The sequence below is a fragment of the Erpetoichthys calabaricus genome (genome assembly GCF_900747795.2).
Source record: "Erpetoichthys calabaricus chromosome 1 unlocalized genomic scaffold, fErpCal1.3 SUPER_1_unloc_24, whole genome shotgun sequence".
Taxonomy (NCBI): Eukaryota; Metazoa; Chordata; class Cladistia; order Polypteriformes; family Polypteridae; genus Erpetoichthys; species Erpetoichthys calabaricus.
In genome coordinates, this window is record NW_026261590.1 from 653,978 (window position 1) to 674,472 (window position 20,495).

Consider the following 20,495-nt stretch of genomic DNA (forward strand, 5'->3'; position numbering starts at 1 on the left):
CATAAGCCAATACCAGAAGTTGGGCCGCTTGTTCTGGTTAGATGAAATGGAGCTGTGGGATCCAAACGAAGTGGTTCTGGAAGCAATGGACAATGGGGTCGTGCAGGTGCATCTGGTGGAGCAGGATAGGGCTGACCAGCCAACCCTGAGACCAGAGCTGGCGAGTTTATGCCAGCAGGAGGATTTGACCCCACAACAACAGAAAGAGCTACAGGCATTACTACTGAAATGGAACCAGGCCTTTGCATTGAGTGATGAGGATTTTGGGTGTACTGACCTGGTGCAACATCGGATTCTGACAGGAGATGCCCCACCAGTGCGAGAGAGATTTCGTCCCTTACCACCCAACATGTACCAGGAAATGAAGGTACTTTTGAAGGAAATGTTACAAAGTGGTGTCATCCAAGAGAGCAGTAGCCCCTGGGCAGCCCCAGTTGTGATGGTAAAGAAAAAAGATGGTCGGTGGCGTTTCTGTGTAGACTATCGCAAGTTGAATGCGATGACTCATAAAGATGCATTTCCTTTGCCTAGGATTGAAGAGACTTTGACCACCCTCACCAAAGCACAGTGGTTTTCCACTTTGGACTTAGCCAGTGGCTACTGGCAGGTGCAGATGGACCCCCGTGATCGAGAGAAGACAGCTTTTGCCACACCCCTTGGCCTATATGAATTCAACCGTATGCCTTTTGGGCTTTGTAATGGTCCAGCCACTTTTCAGAGGCTGATGCAGCAGTGCCTACGCAGTCCCTTGTCAGAATCAGCCTTGGTCTACCTAGATGACATCATTGTGTATTCACCAGACTTCTCCACCCACTTGCGGCATCTTGATGAAATATTGATGTGCCTATGGAAGCATGGCCTCAAATTGCACCCTACTAAGTGTAAACTGTTCCAGAAGCAAGTGAAATTTTTGGGACATGTTGTCAGCCAGAAGGGGGTAGAGCCAGATTCAGAAAAGGTGACAGCGGTGCAAGCATGGGCTCCACCACAGACTGTGAGCCAGGTAAGAGCTTTTCTGGGCCTAGCGGGCTATTACCGTCGTTTCATAAAAGACTTTGCAAAGATCACACGGCCTTTGACTACTTTGCTCACTGGAGCCCCGGCAGATAAAAGACTTGGCCACAGAAAGGTAAATTGGACACAGGAGTGTCAACAGGCATTTGATTTACTGAAAACTACTCTGACACAGGCCCCTATCCTTGCAATTGCAGACTTTACATTGCCATTTGTCTTATATACAGATGCTAGTCATCACGGACTAGGTGCAGTTTTGTCACAGGTCCAGGAGGGCCAGGAAAGAGTGATTGCATATGCCAGCCGAAGTTTACACCCTGCAGAGCGAAATGATGCAAATTACAGTTCTTTTAAATTGGAGCTTTTGGCACTAAAATGGGCCATTACTGAGAAATTTAAAGATTATTTGATGGGGGCTAAATGCATTGTGTATACGGACAATAACCCTGTTGCCCATTTACAGACGGCACGCCTTGGAGCAGTGGAGCAGCGGTGGGTGGCCCAATTGGCATCATTTGACTTTGAGGTGAAGTACCGTTCTGGTAAGGAAAATGTAAATGCTGACTCCCTGTCCAGATTTCCTGTTAGTACCCCCTCTACAGAGATGGTGGCCCGAACAGACGAGGTCTTTGTGGTACCCTCACTCCATGAGGGGCAGCCCTCCATTGGTGCTAAATGGAGAACAAGCCAGGACCAAGATTCAGAGCTCCAAGGGATAAGAACCTATGTACAACAAGGACGAGGCCCTACCACTGCTGAGCGGAAGAGGCTGTCAATCCCAGAAAGAAAATGGCTACAACATCTACAGAGGTATGTCTTGGTTGAGAATGTCCTGTGCCGCAAGACACTAGATCCTAACACCCATGAACCTAGGTTCCAGTTACTGTGCCCAGTACAAGAACGACTGGAGGTGTGGAAGGTGCTCCACGAAGCCGCAGGGCATTCAGGAATAGAGAGAACTTTGACTAATCTGCGTCGACAATTTTTCTGGTCAGGCATGGAGAAGGAGGTAAAACTGTTTCAGGCTGGGTGTGTCAGTTGTAGCCTGCAGAAGGATAGGACTACATGTAGGGCACCTTTACAACCCATTTCTGTTTCTTTTCCTTTAGAGGTAGTGTCCATAGATTTTCTCTCTCTAGGAAGGCCACAAGATTACTATCAGTACATTTTAGTTATGACTGATTTGTTTTCTCGTTATGCATGGGCAGTGCCAACTCGAGATCAGACAGCACTGACTACTGTACGGGCATTAGAGACAAATGTAATCCGACATTTTGGGTGCCCCATGCGGTTCCACTCGGACCAAGGACCCAATTTTGAGTCCACACTAATGCAACAGCTGTGTGAGTTGTATGGTGTAGAAAAGAGTAGGACTACGCCCTATCATCCAGCTGGTAATGGTATGACTGAGAGATTTAACCAGACCCTGCTAAGTATGCTAAGAACCCTAAGTGAGGAAAAGAAGAGTTGTTGGCCTGATTTCTTACCCCAGTTATTATTAATTTATAATAATACTGTTCACACTTCCACTGGCTATGCTCCTGCTTATCTGATGTTTGGTCGCCATTTGAGACTCCCGACAGATGTGATTCTGGAGGTGCATAGGCTGCAGTCTGGGGGTACCAGAGAGGAATGGGTAAAGGAGCACCATCGGAGGCTACTATATGCAGGTCAGATTGCTAAGGGGAAAATGGATAAGGCAGCAAAAAATTATAAAACTCAGTACGACAAAAATGCTCAGGCTGTTCCCTTGCTTCCTGGAGAAAGGGTATGGCTGAGAAATAGAGGTAGACACGGACAAGGGAAGCTGACAGGTTGGTGGAACCAAGAACCCTATGTGGTGCTGGGCCAGGTAGGGGATTCTGGGGTGGTGTATAAAGTGAGACCAGAAGGGGGAGGTAGAGAGAAAAATGTGCACTGTAATGCTTTAAAGCCTTGTTGTTTGTCTCCACTAAGTGCTTCAGCTACCCCAACGGCCGAACCATCTCCACCTGGACTTCCCATATATGGGTTTTGGACAATGGGAAACCCAGCCTCGAGAGAAAATAGGGATGTCACAGACAGGGGAGCTATGGAGTTGCGCCGATCGAGGAGGGAAAATTTGGGGAGAGCCCCAGCCCGTTATAGAGAATAAGAAGATTAAACTGATTGTCCGGGACTGACAATGGTTAAGTCTGGGGGGATGTCAGAGGGGGACACTTTTACATTTTTTTTGTGCACTGGGTGGTTCCATTAGGCACCACTGTTGGGACTGGGGGGTGAGAAGTTAAAAGGCTATCTGTACCTATTAGTGGTATTTGCTGTCCTGCAAGGGAATCACTGCTTTGAAGTTTGGCCTTAGAAGAATGTCTGTATTTACCTGGCTTGGAAATCATTGGTTCCTAATCAGCATATCTGAACTTATTAATGTTTGGTAACCATACATTTTGTTAACTTATGTTTTTATTAATTGTTAAACCCAGGCAATGTAGAGGTGCCATTGATTAGACTGTTTGTCCAGGACTGACAACAGATGGGTGAAGTAAATATAAACTGCTGGCCAGCAGAAGGCAGGAGGGAGAGTCCACAGGAAACGCTGCCAAGACACTCAGAGAGGGCACAGGGGCTCGCAGGCAGACAAGGGTACCTGGCTGGCACGACGTGAGGCACAAGGACGGCAACATATACTTCCAGGGAGGAAGAGACAGCTCCACAAGGAGACGCCAGTTGTGGGTCCAGCGAAAGAGGGAAGCCGCATGAGAGGACCAAGCGAAGCTGACAGATGAGGAATGAGGCGTGCCTAGGTCCCAGCCACACAAGGAGCCCAGAGTGGAAGAAAAAGGAACAACGAAGAGACGCTGACAGGGAGTCAACAATTTGACAAAACTTCTGCCGGGGAACAGAGTGCATCCATGAACAATTTAGTGTTGGGGTAACACCGTGCCCAAACTGGACTCTGCACCACTAAAGGTTGTATCCACCAATTCTTGTTTTTACGGACTTTTAGAGTGTGGACTGTGTATTTTCCTTTTACAAAAAAAGGAAATTAATTCCTGATATGTTTAGGTTCTGTTATGTTCGTTTATCTTTTTAATGTACCTTATATTGTCTTGTACAATAGAACTTACTGTTGCCTTTTCCAGAAATTACTGTTGTGTCTTTCATTGTGTGTTTACTCACCGCCCAATTTAAAGAAACCTGTGTGCTACTATTGGTAAATTTCAGGAGTTCCCAGTCTCTTAATAAAACTGGGTGGCGTAGTCGGATATTTTAATGGTGTCTAAGTTAGATTACCTATAAGTGTGACCAGACACCTGTGACATATGTATATATATATATATATATATATATATATTTGAATTTACTTAATATGGAAATTTAATATGAAAATCGGAGAAAAAGCAGTTGTTCTATAAAGGATGAACCTTTTAGCTCAAAGTGTCTGACCGCCTCTTCTCAATGCTTTTTACTTCACACTTGTTTCCTTCAATAAGGAGACGCCGCACAATTCAAAACAAGGTGCGTCATGAAGTGGGCGTGGTTAGAATGCAGCGGAGCTCACAAGAATATCCGACAGACAGACACGAGAGCAGTAAGCAAGTCGCGGAGAATGTCCGGCATGCTTGTATATATGTATAAATGCATTTTCTCGAATTATTTAGTTTTGCAAATCCTGTTTGCTACTGTAGTTAAAAATTTAATCTGCCCATTTTTCTAAGTTTCACTTTAACATTTGCGATATTTTCATTTAACGACAGTCGTCAGTTCTGTTTCAACAGTTATCGGCGCATTAACGTGACTCGGGGGATTCGCTGCGGCTCCTTTATTAAATGATTTGTGCTTCAATGCTGTGAACTCGCGATCAGAGTCCCGAGCGCTTTGAGACAAATGAAAGTTGTATGCACACGCATAAATCACAAGTCTTTTAACCCTCCGCCCATCCCTAAGTATTCGTAATCAAAAGGTTGTGTACATGCATAGTAATCCTAGACTGACCTCCTCTACAAATGGCGTAATTAGATAGAATAGCTGGTAAGTTGCCCGGCGCATAGTCGACATTTTAATTTCTCCTTCAACTGTTTAGCAAACTGTCACGTGTAACTATGGTCGCGTAGGCTGACGTCATCCAGGGCGACGGCTACTGAAGCCACGCTGCCTCTCCAAATTGTAGCGACATCCGCACGAGAGAAAGACTGGTGAGGGTGAGGCAGAAGTTTCGAAGTTAGAAAGTTCTCCATCGCCGACAAACAGAGGGTAAGTGCTCCAGGTTTGGGGGCGCACTTTATGGACGTGTGAGTTTAATTCGCTCCACTTAGACTACCGCACGCGACTTGAGAGTGAGGCTCGCGGCACGTTAGTGTTCCCCAGCTCAATAGTGAATTTTCTGAATCATCCTGTGAACCCTATCACCGGTGCTGTTGTTGTACATTGGTGTGTGTCTCCGATTCACTTCACGTGGTCGAGTCCTGTTTTTACTTTAAAGCACCCAGAAGCAACTGGCTTCATACATCAAAAGACCGGAGTCACTTTAGGATGTTCGGTGTGCTGTGGCCCTTCTTAACCTGCGCCACTGTGATATCAGACCAGTCCGGTTTGTTGTTTATGTGAACCCCCAGGTACTCGTAGCTCTGCACACTTCTGTGTTCTCCTACCTAATGGCGATTGGTCTGCGAGGTTGTTTGGCTGGCCTGACGTCCACCGGCATCTCCTCCTGTAATGCTGTGCTAGACCAGTTTGAACCAGTGTCTCCTTCTTCGCTCATAGACATTATAAATGGACTTAATGGAGAGGATCATTAAGTACACTCGCACCATATACAGTATATTACATATTGTTATCTCTTACCACTGAAACTGTGCCTGCCTATTTTAAACGTGCAGTGGTTAAGCCCTTACTGAAAAAACAAACTTTAATAAGGATGACTTAAATGATTTTAGACCGATTTCTCGACTACCTTTCCTATTTAAAATACTTGAGAAAGTTGTTTTGCAGCAGCTTCAAATCTTTTTGGATTGTAATGGTGGTCAAGAAATTTTTCAGTCTAGTTTTAAAACTTATCACAGCACTGAAACAGCTTTACTCAGGGTTGTTAATGATACTTTATTTTCAGCTGACTGGGGTCTCAACAGTTTTAGTGCTTTTCATTTAACTGCAGCCTTTGATACCATTGATCACAACATATCGTCAAGGCTGGATAAATGGCTAGGAATCCGAGGGGGTGCACTAGCTTGGTTCAAGTCTTATTTCACTAATAGGACTTTTTCAGTTGGTAACAAGTCTATCTTTTCCTCTACTGCTCATTTGAAATATGGTGTTCTAAAGGGTTTATTCTGGGTCCTTTGTTGTTTTCTTTGTATTTACTACCCCTTGTGTTCAGATTTCCCAAATGTGATATTTCATTTAATTTTTATGCTGACAATACCCAGATTTATTTACCTATGACTAAGGAGTCCTTAAATTCACTACATAAATGTTATGATGATGTTAAACATTGGATGGCCGTAAATGTTTTGAATTTCAATCAGAGTAAGACGGAGGTTATTGTATTTGGACCAATAGCTTCTGATGGGGCTGTTAGAGATCAGCTCAGCTCATTAGCTGGGTTTTGCAAAATTCTTCTTCTTTCGGTTGCTTTTGTTGGGGGTTGCCACAGCGGATCATCGTCTTCCTTATCTTTCTGTCCTCTGCATCTTGTTCTGTTACACCCATCACCTGCATGTCCTCTCTCACCACAAACATAAACCTTCGCTTAGGCCTTCCTCTTCCCCTCTTCCCTGGCAGCTCTATCCTTAGTATCCTTCTCCCAATATACTCTGCATCTCTTCTCTGCACATGTCCACACCAACGCAATCTCTCCTCTCTGACTTTGTCTCCCACCTGAGCTGACCCTCTAATGTCCTCATTTCTAATCCTGTTCATCCTCGTCACACTCAATGCATATCTTAGCAGCTTTAACTCTGACACCTCTAGCTGTGTCTCCTGCTTTCTAGTCCGTGCCACCGTCTCCAGCCCATATAACATAGCTGGTCTCACCACCATCCTGTAGACCTTCCCTTTCACTCTTGCTGATATCTGTCACAAATTACTCCTGTCACTCCTCTCCACCCATTCCACCCTGCCTGCACTCTCTTTTTCACCTCTCTTCCACAATCCCCATTACTCTGTAAGAGTGGGTGGTATGACCAAAATTCTGTATCACTGTATTTTACTAAATTATCCCGGTTTCACGGTATTCGACGGTATTTTTTTCCCATGCATGAGTGGATGTTAACCACATTTTCCACTGCAATTACTGCAGTAGACTGGCTAAGAATAACCTATTCCACTGTCATGAACATTGTACATTGTACTAAAAAACATTTTATTACGCATACAAGTATTAATACAGGTTTGTATGGTCCCATAAAGTGATAGTTTTCAAGGGGGTGTCACTAGTGAAGAGAAGGAATCACATTGTATGACAGATGCAGTCAAAATATTGAACCTTTTTATTGAACAAATTTTGCAAAAACTTAAACTATGATTTTGACAACATATTTTCAACCATCCAAAGAGGCATTTAGACTTAGTAAAATATCCAGAGGTGCTTGTCAAAAGTTGTATTGCACTGGACATGTCTTAGAAAAGGAATAAATCTATCTATCTATCTATCTATCTATCTATCTATCTATCTATCTATCTATCTATCTATCTATCTATCTATCTATCTATCTATCTATCTATCTATCTATCTATCTATCTATCTAAATAGTAAATATTTTTTGTAAACCAACTACACTTTCTTTTAATGTTAACAATCTCTGTCCATTGACACGTTAAAGTGACTTTTTAAACAACTTTACTATCATTAAACTGCATAGTATTTAAACTAATAAATAATAACAATAAAATACATAATAGTATTACTGATAGTTGCACTATTACTTCAAGACTTCAAGCCCAGGTGCATTACACAGTATTCACCAAATTAAAATAAAATAAAACAAGTACAACTTGGTGAGACATCTTTACCAACTGAACCATCGTTAAAGCAAACTGCATTAATATAGACCTTGCTTCAAGCTAAGCTATATACATGAATAATAAAACTGCAACTTGCATTTATAACGCTATTTGTGGTATAGCCCTACTGAATCATATTAGGGCCACGGTGAAGAAAAAAACAAACTATATGTCGACATTTCCACTTTAATTTTGATGCTTATGTCGAGATTAAAGTTGACATTTCCACTTTATTCTCACCGTTTATGTCACGATTAAAGTCACAATTTCCACTGTATTGTCATAGTTTATTTTATAATTAAAGTAGAATGTCGTAAACTAAACTTCATCCTAAAATCAATGTTTAATTTATTAGATTTACTAGATTTTCTCAAACCCCATTATAAGTAGCACATTAAATGCTTTGTGTTAAGTGTTCCCCGACCCAGTTGTTAATCATTACACTTCTTAAACTGACTTCCGCCACACTAAGAGAGTGATTGCTGCACAGAATCCATTCACTTCATGATATTCCTGCTCTCTGAAAATTTAGAATGCTAAGATAAATACTTGATATCATTTTCAGGATGAAATGCATTAAAGCAGGTATTAAACATGCACAGTAGCGAGGCGGTAGTGCTGCTCCCTCACAGTAAGGGGTCCCCAGGTGTACGTTCAGTGTAGAGAACTTTATGGCAGGTGAGACAAGGCTCCAAAAAACTGGATGTATGACTGTGTATCACACAGGTTTAACTGAAATATTGTGTAAATGTTGGGTTTGTGATCTGGTGGTCGAAGACACGAACACATAATTCAATGGATGTTCTTCTGAGCGGGCTATCTTTATTGCACGCGTGCTGTCTCTGTCTGACATATTAAATCCCCAGTTCCTATCCTTCCTTTCTTTCTCCATATAACCAGTCACCACACAATAAACGTCTTTGTGAAATTAAAACTAGTTATAAACTTAGCCCACGGAGTGTTCAGAACTTTAAAAATATCTTCGTTATACATGTTTAATTATGCCATTCATTCAGGGTTGCACCCATCCCAGCAAGCATTGTGTGCGAGGCAGGAGCAAAACCTGAACGAGTCGCCAGCACATCGCAGGGTGAATACGAGCAAAACATACAGTAGCAAGGTCAATATAGCATAACAAAATCCACCATCCTACATGACTTTGAAATTAAAGTACGCCGAGTAAACCCACCAGAAAACACCCGAGACACCCTTGCTGCGAGGCAGCAGTACAACCTCTGACTACTTAACAAGCAGAGCAGCACAACATCACTCACTGATGAGCTCAGGTGACACAAATGTTTTATCAAAAACTCACACTTCTGAAGTTCACCCCATAACAAATTCAGTGCACACGTAGCACCAAAGCTTTTTAAAATTCCAGAACAGTCCAGTGATAGGATGACATGCGTCACTGTCATGGCCTCCGCCGTTCAACTCTTTCTCTATCACTGTATTTTATTTTGGTGTTCATCATCTTCATTCATATACTACATGTTCATTTAATGTACTTGTTATCTGATGTCCTATTGAATCATTGTGTTTACTTGTATACTGAACACAAACATTCACAACAGTGATGTCCTTTATGTCCTTTACAACTCTCTGATGACCAGTATGATTGTCTGTGTTGTGGTGTGTTGGGCTGGTAACGTCACTACAAGAGTGGCCCACCTAATCTGCCAGCTGATTAAGACTGCTCACCCCTGTTTCGAATAGTATGCTGCATGATGAAGCCCGTTGTGGACAAAGGGTTAACAGCTGTGGCTGTTCAGCAGTCTCGGCCATTTAATTTTAGTTTTACCTTTTCTTAAGGTATTTGAAACATGAGACATGAGAAAAATGGAGCATCTCTTATTTTTGTTAGGTTTGAAACCTTAATGATTCTTATTCATCTTCACTTAATTCTATGCCTTCTACTTCAGGAGAACATTTACTGGTTATCAGCTCTCTTACATTAAGCAATCTGCTTGACAGGGACACACCAATAACTGTCTCCATCTTGCTAAGGCCCTGTCTACACGGGCGTTCAAATCTTAGTTAAGTGAATGCACTCAGAGCGACCGAGGTGTTGAAGTTGTGTTTCGTAGTAGCGCTTAATTGACTTCAGTATGACGTTACTTTTGATAGATAGATAGATAGATAGATAGATACTTTATTAGGCCAGATTGTAGTTTTGTGTGTTTACCTTTGGGGGGGAGGGGGCAGTTATCAGGTAGTCCAGAATGGATTTCCGAAATATGGATTAGTTGGCTAAATTAGACCTCAACATTTTACCTTCTTGCGTTAAAAATCCTCCTGATATATCGACATAGGCAAAGAAAGGAAGCTTTTGTGTAATCTATGAAGAAGTGCTTCGACTTCCACATAATTTCTTCAGATACTGTAGGATGTCAGTTTTGATTGCCTGCTGACGCTGGTACAGCACAATATGACACGCCAGTCAACCAATATGTGAGTCAGTGTAAGCCCTTAAGAGCAGGTACTTGTCATCTTGAAGTGAGCAAATGCACCAACAGTACTCACGTATGTACTCGCCTACCGGCATTAATAATCTATAGTAGCTAATGTTACGAAATTAGCACACACCTACAAACTGTTTCAATTTTTCCATTATTATCGTTATTATTTTGTTGATAGTGTGTGTGTGTGTGTGTGTTGTGGACCACAGGGTCTAACCCCGGCACAAACAGGCAGGACACAAATTGCCACACAGCACACACTTTATTTCTGTTGGGAAACGCTTTTCTCTTGTTTTCCCAACAGCAACACCATGCAAACACAGCACCAAAGCACAGTCCTCTTCTTCTTCCCCTTCTTCCTGGATGCTCTCTCCCCTGGTCCTTTGATTCAGCTGGAGTCCTGGCCGGGTAATGGCCAAGGCTGCCTGTCACATTGTATGTAATCATGGGACATATCCGGTCCTCCAGAACATTAAATGAACGACATGAAAAAACACTAGCCCGACATTTTATTCACGTTCAATGGGATTTTGGTAGAAATTGATGCCATCCGAACGCCCTTCTGACCAAATGTACATGGTGAAAGCCCGCGTGGACAGTCGGATTCACTGCAATGAGCAGAAAAATGCTCGACATTCAATCTGCGCTCACCTGATGCTACAGACAGCAGAAAAATGCTCAGTTCAGACGTCTGTGTGGACAGAGCCTAAGATTATGTAAAAGAAGGCTATCACTTAAAATTGCTGGATAAGTCGTCCAGTGTGAGATTGTCCAAAGATTGCACACCCCAAACCCTTTATTTAACCTCCTTCTTCATATGCCCCGTTTCTTAACATAATCTTGAGGCCTAACTTGTATAAACCTTCCTAAACATTAACTGATAACACAATTCTGGGTCCCCAGTAGCACTGAGTGTTTAATCAGAGTACTGAATACTGTTGACACACAACTGTACAAGATGGCCTCCTTCTTCTATCTTGATGGACCCTCCTTTCATTCCCAAACTGACTTTACACCTCATTTGATATGAAAAGTGATGAGTTACTGTCAACTTGCTATGAACTACCTGACTTGACATCAGCTTTAACTGAAAGGATGTTATTAACATCAAATATCTTTAGATCAGTTTTAATTGATTTGAATTCTATTTTTATCTACAGACAGAAGGAAAAATCTGCCATTTACTATAATGTTTAAATGGATGTGAAAGAGGAGACATTTGAGGCTGACATGAATATCATGGAGAAGAGGACCATAAATGTTAAGGAGGAGGACGACAACTGTGAGTTGGAGAATGTCCACCCCAAACAGGAGAGTCTGGACATTAAGGAAGAGGACCGTGAACTGGGGTCAGTGAGTATTAAAGAGGAAGATGAAGAGGAGTGTGTCAGCACTGAGATACACAACTATAGGAGTATGGAGAGTGTCAAGGAAGATGACCTTCATAATGAACATCAAGATGGAGCAGTGACCGGGTTAGTCTCTTCTCAAAGCAGACACTCTTCATCTCCGGAGTCTTCTATCAATGTAAAATATGAATCATTACAGTCTGACACAAAGGGGACTGAAGATGTTTCATCTTCTAGAAGTCAGCGAGATAAGCCACCACCACCTACAACATCAGCTAAAACAAGTAAGTAAAAAATCAAAATCGGTGTACGTTTTAGGGTTATGAGCCCGAGAGTGATGTCTTGTGCTTTTTTTTTTTAAGACAAACTTGGACAAGATTTCAAACAATATTAAACAAACAGTAAAACTCAATTTCACTACTTTTTTTTTACAGATTTTAGGAATTTTCTGTTCTTCCATTATAGTTTGTAAAATTACGTAAACTTTCTAAACCTGTCTTTAGCTAAAGTGTTAAACAAAAGTACAGTTTGTGAATCCTTTGGAATTTCTGCTGTAATTTCTCCTAACGGTGTGGTCTGATCTTTAATTAAGTCCCCATAAATGCACAAACACTGTCATCTTTAGTTAAAACAGTTAAACTTCTCATCATTCCTGAATACATTGTTTAAATCTGAACAGTCCAGTTTGTGACCCCCTGTCTTTACTAACTTGCTGATCCTCCTTTATCTCCAATGACCTCCACCACACATTTCCTGCAGTTTCTGCCCAACCTTCAATTTTACTTCATTCCTCCTTTCCAGAGTGTTCAATTCCTTAATGTCTCTGGGGTTCCGTGAATAATTAGCTGACTTCAGGTAAAGCTCTGTGTTCTGATTGGCTAGTGCAGAACAACAGTTTTGTTCAGTTTAACTCTTTTGGGGCTAGTTTGTTTTTTGTTTCTTTTCTCCCAGGGCTGAATATTTTTTTAAAAAAAAGAACACAAAACAATTGTTTAACATATCGAATCAACAAAAAATATTTATTTTTGACTAATATAACTGTTTTGCATTTTGTATGAGCCTGCATACTATATAATTTAACATATTATTATTGCACATACTGTACATGTTACAAAGCAAAGTCCTGCAAAGTATGATAACGCTCAAAGCAGCCAGTTGCATGCATTGGCTCGTTGCACTGCTTGCAATACGTGTTGCACTAGTGCCTCTTTTTCAGTTGTCTGTTGCTGCACACAACATAGTCAGCCTTGTACTTTTTGTCCTCATGTGTTGCAGGAAAGTGGCGCTCAGTCAGCCTGTCTGGCACTGCTCTTTGTGATGGCCTTCCTCGCTTTGCCAAAGGCACTCCAACATAATCTGCCAGCAAGCTGTCAACCACCTTCTTGCAGAAATCTGCCGCAGTCATAGTGCTGTCACTGTTTGCCTGCTTGAATAATATATATCCATTTGTGAGTGCAATCTCACGCATGCGATGGTACACAGTGTGGTACCACTTGGTGGACTTATGGCCGTAAGCATATGACCCCAGCATCTGATCCAGTCGATCAACTCCAGCTATTTTACAATTATACTCCTCAAGTGCAACGGGCTTGTCCAGCTTCCTACCTTCTGGGTTTCCCTTTGAATGAATTACTTTCTCACATAAATTGTTGGTGTGAACTGTAGTAAGACAAGTCACCCGTTTGACATCATGCCATGCCAATGCCACCAAGTTATCCGCCCACATGAAAACAGGATTGTCACCTCTTTTCATCTTCAGCCTGTCTGGCTTCAGCTGTAAAGGCACGTGTCTCCTGTTTACCCTGAATGTGCCACAAGCTCCAATTCCCCTGCTCTGTAGCTCCATGAACAATTCTGGTGATGTATAAAAATTGTCCAAATGTACACAACATGACCCAAATGTTCATAGCCCTGAAGCAGCTCCAGCACAACCTGACATATCAAGGGACAGTTCTCTCTTTGAAAGGAATGCTTTCCAGTATAAGTAATTACTTTCAGGCAGAAACCAGTGTTTGCTTCTGGCAGTATAAAATCCTTTATGCCATACTTTGTGGGCTTGTCTGGCATATATTGGCGGAAAAAAAAGCGTCCCTTCTATTTTATCATAGATTCATCCACAGACAAATCACGGCCAGGCTGATAAAATTGTTTATATGTTGGCTCCACTATGTCAAGCAGGGGCTGAACTCGCCCCTTGGGATTTGCTACTGGTTATCACAGAAGTGAATGAAGCTTTGCAGCAGCACATACCTATCACGTGGCATAACCTGTCCAAAGCCACCAGGTGACAAAGTACATTTGGACCAATGCTCCCTGAAATTATTTCGCCAGTCTACTCCCATCTCTATCTGCAATGCCACAAAGCCCTTCATCTCGTCTTTTGTTGTGGGTTTCCACTTCGAAAAACGAGAATGCGGAGCAAGCGCAGCCAGTGATTCAAAAAATTGCTCTGCATACCTGTTTGTCTCGTCTGATATCAGCTGAAAAATTGCCTCAGGAAAAAACAGATTGAAATAGTCCAGTGGCTTGTAATCCGTTGTGTCCAGCAGCAAGCCGTGCCTTCTTGTGAAGTCCGGTAGCCAGTTCGGCTCCCACAGATCAATTTCTGGGTATTCCTCCCACACGAACCTTGCCGTAGGTGCGTCAGCAGCGCGAGTGCGCTCAGCTGCCAGCCGAGCAGCTGGGGTGACATCGGCTAGTCTCCGATTGGCTGATGCCGGCTCCTCAATCTCTTGCTCGACCTCCTGATCACTGTCAATGAAATCCGACTCTGAAAAATCAGAGTCCGACTCCGCGATAATGCACAAAATGTCATCTGCCGAGTATTTTCTTTTCTGTACTCACTTCGCTTCCTCGTGAGATGTTGATGCCATCTTGCCTTTGTTTGCATTTGTATACATATAGCAACTCACGCACATGCAAGGATCAGTTGCTGAGTCAATGAGTCTAACATTCCTCCAAGCAGAAAGGGAATGCCTGTGACGTGACAGTGAGTTTTGTCGCCATTAACAGCTGATTGTCGCCCTCAATCCCTGGATGTCGACTTTTGTCGACATTCGCTCTCAACCCCTCCTGTCGACAATAGTCAACATCCGCCCTAAAAGAGTTAAGCCTTTCTCTTGTAGATTTCTTCTTTTCTTTCTGCACATTGTCTTGTTTCATTACCTAACTTCTATAAAGCTTTTGCTATTCTGACATTCTCCTCTCGTATTTCTTCATAATAATTTTTAACTCCGCGTTACACTGATGATGACATCCTGTCCTGGTCCTGCAGAATCAAAAAAGCCCCCAACTATGATTCTACAATGAGGTTTTAGTATTAGTGTGCTGTGCTCTTTTACCTCCAAACCACTGTGAAATAGGGACACACACATAGTAACATGGGGTGACAGGCCTTCAAAAGACCAAACACCAGACCAGGGGTGACATTTCTAATGCTCTGCATAGAACTGAAAGTGAAAATATGTGCATGGCAAAATAAACAGGAAAATGTGCACATCCAAAAAAAAATCAGATGTATAAAACCTGACGTAAACCATTTTTCTACACAATTTACTTTATTTTTATAAATACTCATATGTGATCACTCCTTTTAATCCCCACCCTGAACCATTCACATATGGAGTCTGCTAATCCTTCTCCTACATATGCAGTCAGGATGCTGCAGAACTTCATTAGCTGGTAGATCAGCCTCCTCCCTCCTGACGCTTTGAGACCTCATCACCTCCATTCAAGAATATCTGGCTTTCCCCTTCATCTGAGAGTGAAAGGTCACACATGTAGTTACCGCGCCTCTCCTCTGTGCTCTGGGGTTCAGGAAAGGTGTAGGGCAAAACTGAGCGAGTAGCCACTGTCACCTGGCACATGTAATGACATGATTGCTGTTATAATGAATAGTTCAGGCCACATGAAACACTGAGGGGTCTGCAGATTACTTCACCAACAAGCAGTTCACCACGTACAACACCATCACGTCTGTCAAAGCTACTTGGCCTCAAAATAAATGAATCACGGGTTGAGCGAGGCCATGGAGTCATGACGTTTGTCAGCCACATCTTGGATGACTTGTGTATTAATGGAGTGTTCAGAAGTCGGATTTGGATCACCGGTCCGTTGTGCGCCTGTCATGTAATTTAGGTGTGCTGACAAGACAAGAACGAAACGGCTACATTACTTACTGGGTTTATATGGAGTCTCTATTCTTCTGAGCTTATGCTTAAAAGCTGAGGTATAATTTGGTGCTTACTATAACAAAAAAGTTTGAACTAAGTGAGAAAAAGACAGTTAAGTGTGTTTTATTATTTAGTATTGCAGTAACAGTAAGGCTTCAACAAATGAAATAAAGTTTAAAGTGATTTTCTTTAGGGTGTGCTTGCTTTGACATTTATCTGCTTGTATTGTCTACGACTGACAAGTCATAATAACAATGGAACAGGGAACTTGTGGTTGACTGGACTGTGCAGGTAAAGCGTACAGAAGGTGAAGACGCCAGTGTACTTTGGCACCTTAAGGTCAAGAACGTTTAAAGATAACGAAACTGACAAGCGGCCATCCAGCCAAGTGGACCAGGCTGATAGTGACCTTTTAAGGTGTCTCTGTTCTGCCATGTCCTGTTAGCAACTAGGATTAGCCAATGGTATTAGAGCTTGTGTTATTAGTAAGAACTAAAGATCTGACTTTGGAGTGAATCAAAAGGACACAGCATGAATACCTCTTTGTAACACTTTCATTTTACTGCTCTGCTGATTTGAGTGTTACCTTTGCAAGACTTAGAAAGTAAAAGAAGATTGATTGACTCTTTATTCCTGACTGTACTTATTTTACATAATGTAAAGGGAGAACAGGACACCCAGCAAGGGTGACCTGTGCAGGTTTTCATCCACAAATTTCACTGCTTACAGTTAACAAAGGCAGCTTCAGCCTTGCTACATGCCCTTATTATAATATGAGTGCAGTAAAGTGCTTCGATTGAGTTAGGAGAGCTGGACACGGCTGCTGATTGCCATTTTATATTGTCAGAAACATGTCATGTTGTGTATGTACACCCACACCGTACAAACACCGGATGTAGTGCATCAGCAGTCAGTTAATGACTTCCAGCATAGCAGGTATAATGGAGTGAAGTTTGGCCGAGATACTGTTGAGGTGTCAGCCAGCTCCCTGAGAAATGACAACACCTAGCCGATATAATGTAATGACAAAACTGAATTTCTTTAGTGCAAATACGTATCATTGGCACTCTTAAAAGGAAGTAAAATACTGTCTGTACATCATAGTCATCATTTTTGAGGTGTAATGTTTATTACATCAGTGCACCTTATAAGAACAGCTTGGTGAAATGAATTACTATACTTCCGAGTAGTCATTTAGCTGGTTTGACTTCATTTTACTACTTGATCAAGAGTCGCGTCATTTCCCAGTTTCTCTGAACTATTATGTATGCTTTTGTCAGAGTTGTTGTAAATATACGTTTGTTCCCCTGTGAAGTTTTCTTTTGTAAATCTCGACATTTGAATGAGCATATACACATTTTCAGTTTCATTTTGTGTGTACTCAAGCTTTATAAATGAGGGCTCAGGACCTTCACTTGTCTACCTATAGAGAGATCTCACTCCAGACAGCCTGACTCCAAACTCAACAGGAGACTTCAGCATTCACAGGCCTAAAATGGATTACTGGTTTAGATAATTATAATAAAGCTCTTATCAAATGTCAGTGAACCTCTGAAGGACCACCAATATAAAGGCTGGGGGTGGTCTTTCAGGAGTGACATTAATGTGGCCCCATCTTTTAGGGTCTCACCCACAAAACACAAAAATATTTGGATAATTAATAAAGAACAAAATATAAACAAAACATGAAATTACATAAATTAAATGAAAGGACAAGTAATATTTGAAAAACTAAAAAAGCACTAATGAAGCAAAACAAAGCTTTTATTAGCATTTCCACCTTTATTCTTATCTCTTTTTTTAATAATCTCCTCTTGACAATCTTTAAGTTATCTTGATATGATGTTGAGACACCTTAGCTGTTAGCTAAACCAACAGACATGATGGATTGATGAATGGTCTCCTCTTGTCTGTTACATTTCTTATGTTCTTGTTCTGTATGTTCATGAGCAGATCTTTATCAAGAAGAGACAGCTTTGCCAGCACCCACATTTCTTCCCTTTTATTTGTCTGAGTGCCTCCAAGCCACACCTCCACTCTCCTCTCATTGGTTGAACACCTGACTAGACGGGACTGTAAAGGTTTAATTGATGTGTTCAGCATTAACAGTCCAGCTGTTTGTGTGTTGTGAGTTCAGGTTGATCGTGTTTGTCTGTTGTTGTAGTGCAGTTGAAGATCAGACCACATTCTCGGGAGGAATTTGGGCCGAAATTCAGGAGATTCCAAAGGGTTCACTAACTTTTTCTTACATATGTAGAGAGGTTTAATTCTATGGAAGGTTTTAAGCAACGCCTTCTCAGAGCTGCTTAATCCAACCAAGTGTCCATCTCTGTGGATCTTCAGCTAACAGTCTTGAGTTTGGCCTGTTTGTGTTGTCATGTGTACAAGAACACAGAGACACAGTTAGAATCCAGTTATGGGTAAATTTTGCATAAACATTTGGAAGTTTTTCTTTACACAAAGAATGATAGACATTTGGAATAAATGACCAAGTAGTGTGTTAGACCGTAGAAGTTTAGGTGCTTTCAAAACTCGACTTGATGTTATTTTAGAAGAATTAAATGGATCGGACTGGTGAGCTTTGCTGGGCTGAGTGGCCTGTTCTCGTCCATATTGTTCTAATATCCTAATTGATCTGCAGTCATCTCAGGGAAAATTCCAGACTTGTTGCCATCTCGGCTCTTCACTTTCTTTTTTGCTTCCTCTCCCTTTCTCATATAGCAGGCCTTTTTGTGCTTTACTTTAGTATTGTTCAAGTTTGGATTTTTCCGGCTTTGACTTGTTTGCCATTTAATGGTACATGTTGAGGTCGCTCAGTTACCTCTGTATTTCAGCTGATGAAAAGAGAAAGACATTGAAAGGTGGAGTTTGGATTGTCATTGGACTTGTTTACAAACCACCTTCAGAAATCTTGGTGTGTTTGAATATTACTTTGTTATGTATTGATTGTCATGAGTATCATGTTGTTTTACTAAAGATTTACTCCAAAAACTGCACCGGCATTTCCAGTGTGACTGTTCCATTGAACTACTTACAGGAAAATAAATGCAATGACTAAAAAAAAAAAGGTATTGAAAATTATATCCAAGATAATTTAAAACAATCCAAAAACAATTACTTTTGCTCCAACCCCATCTTTGTTTACTTTCGGCCATTTTATTGCCATTGTTTCTGTAGTGTCCATAGTGGTCTTACCCAGCATTGCTTGTGTATGTGATGATTACATCATCATATTGGTGATGATAGTAAGGTTGGCTTGGGAATTTTAAATTGTTTCTGATTTCTTATTTGAAGAATTATTTCTTCAGTTGTCAGTTTGACTCACCGTTCTGACTCAAGCTTGTCTTTTGTTATCTCCTGATCATTTTCTTCTCAGTTAGTATCTCTGATGATGTAGTATGTATACTGTAGTGTACTCATTTTTATCTATGCAGTAGAGTCTGAACTGACCACGTTCAAGAACTCCGTAGTAAAGGCCACTGTAAGGAACTCTGGACAGGAGTTTGTTGGTGTCAGTCATCATGACAGTCCTAGCAGTCTTAGGAGGATAGCAGGCAGTGCGGTGGAGTCGTTAAGGCTTTGGACTGCAAACCCTGAGGTCATTGGTTCACATCCCAGTACTGACTCCCTGTGTGTCCATGAACAAGTCACTGGACCTGCCTGTGCTCCAGTTGGAAAACCAAATGAAATGCAACCAATTGTCTCATAAATGTTGTAAGTCTCCTTGGATTATGGCGTCAGCCAAATAAATAAAGGTAAATGGATACTAGAAGTGAGGGAAACTATCTTCAGGTTGAAGAATGAGGCCTTTCATACAATTATAGCAGGAACATCTGATGTGACTGAAATTAATCAAAAGGTGGCAGAAGCGTGTCTTTGATTAATGACAACCACAGAATTAATTTAACTACACATCATTTGCACATATGAACTCGCACAGTAACTTTAATACACTTATCACTGAAATTTCAATTTTGTTAGCATAAATAAATCATGGCAGTGCCCGTCCATTAATATTCTAATGGGCAGTATAAATGAGGCCAGTGTGTGATAAAGCTGACCAGTCCTGGTCACACCTGCCACTCCTCATCCAGAACAGACACTAATATGAGTAACTTCTGTGGTCGAAGGTTCGAAACAACAGCAGACAAACACAAATTCAAACAAAACAACTTCTTTTATTATTTCTTGATCTTTCTTGGTGAGCAGAGACCCGCTGCAGAATGCTGACAGTTTGTCACTGACAGCATCCACGTCACAGGAGGCCCTTTGCGGTTTTCCAAACCGGCTTTTATTTCCTCTTAACTCTTTTAGGGCTAATTTTTTTTTTGTTTCTTTTCTCCCAGGGCTGAATATTTTTCCAAAAACTAATATTTTTTAAAAAAGAACACAAAGCAATTGTTTAACATATCAAATCAACAATATTTACTTTTGACAAATGTTACTGTCTTGCATGTTGTATGAGCCTGAATTCTCTATGTGTTGTTTTGATGCCTATTTTTCAATTGTCTGTTGCTGCA

The 20,495-nt window shown here is 41.5% G+C and overlaps 1 pseudogene; it reads left to right on the forward strand.

Moving 5' to 3' along the window:
• Positions 1 to 11,623: 11,623 nt before the first annotated feature.
• The window catches only part of LOC127526389 (zinc finger protein 420-like), a 537,318-nt pseudogene continuing 528,446 nt past the window's right edge, over positions 11,624 to 20,495 (forward strand).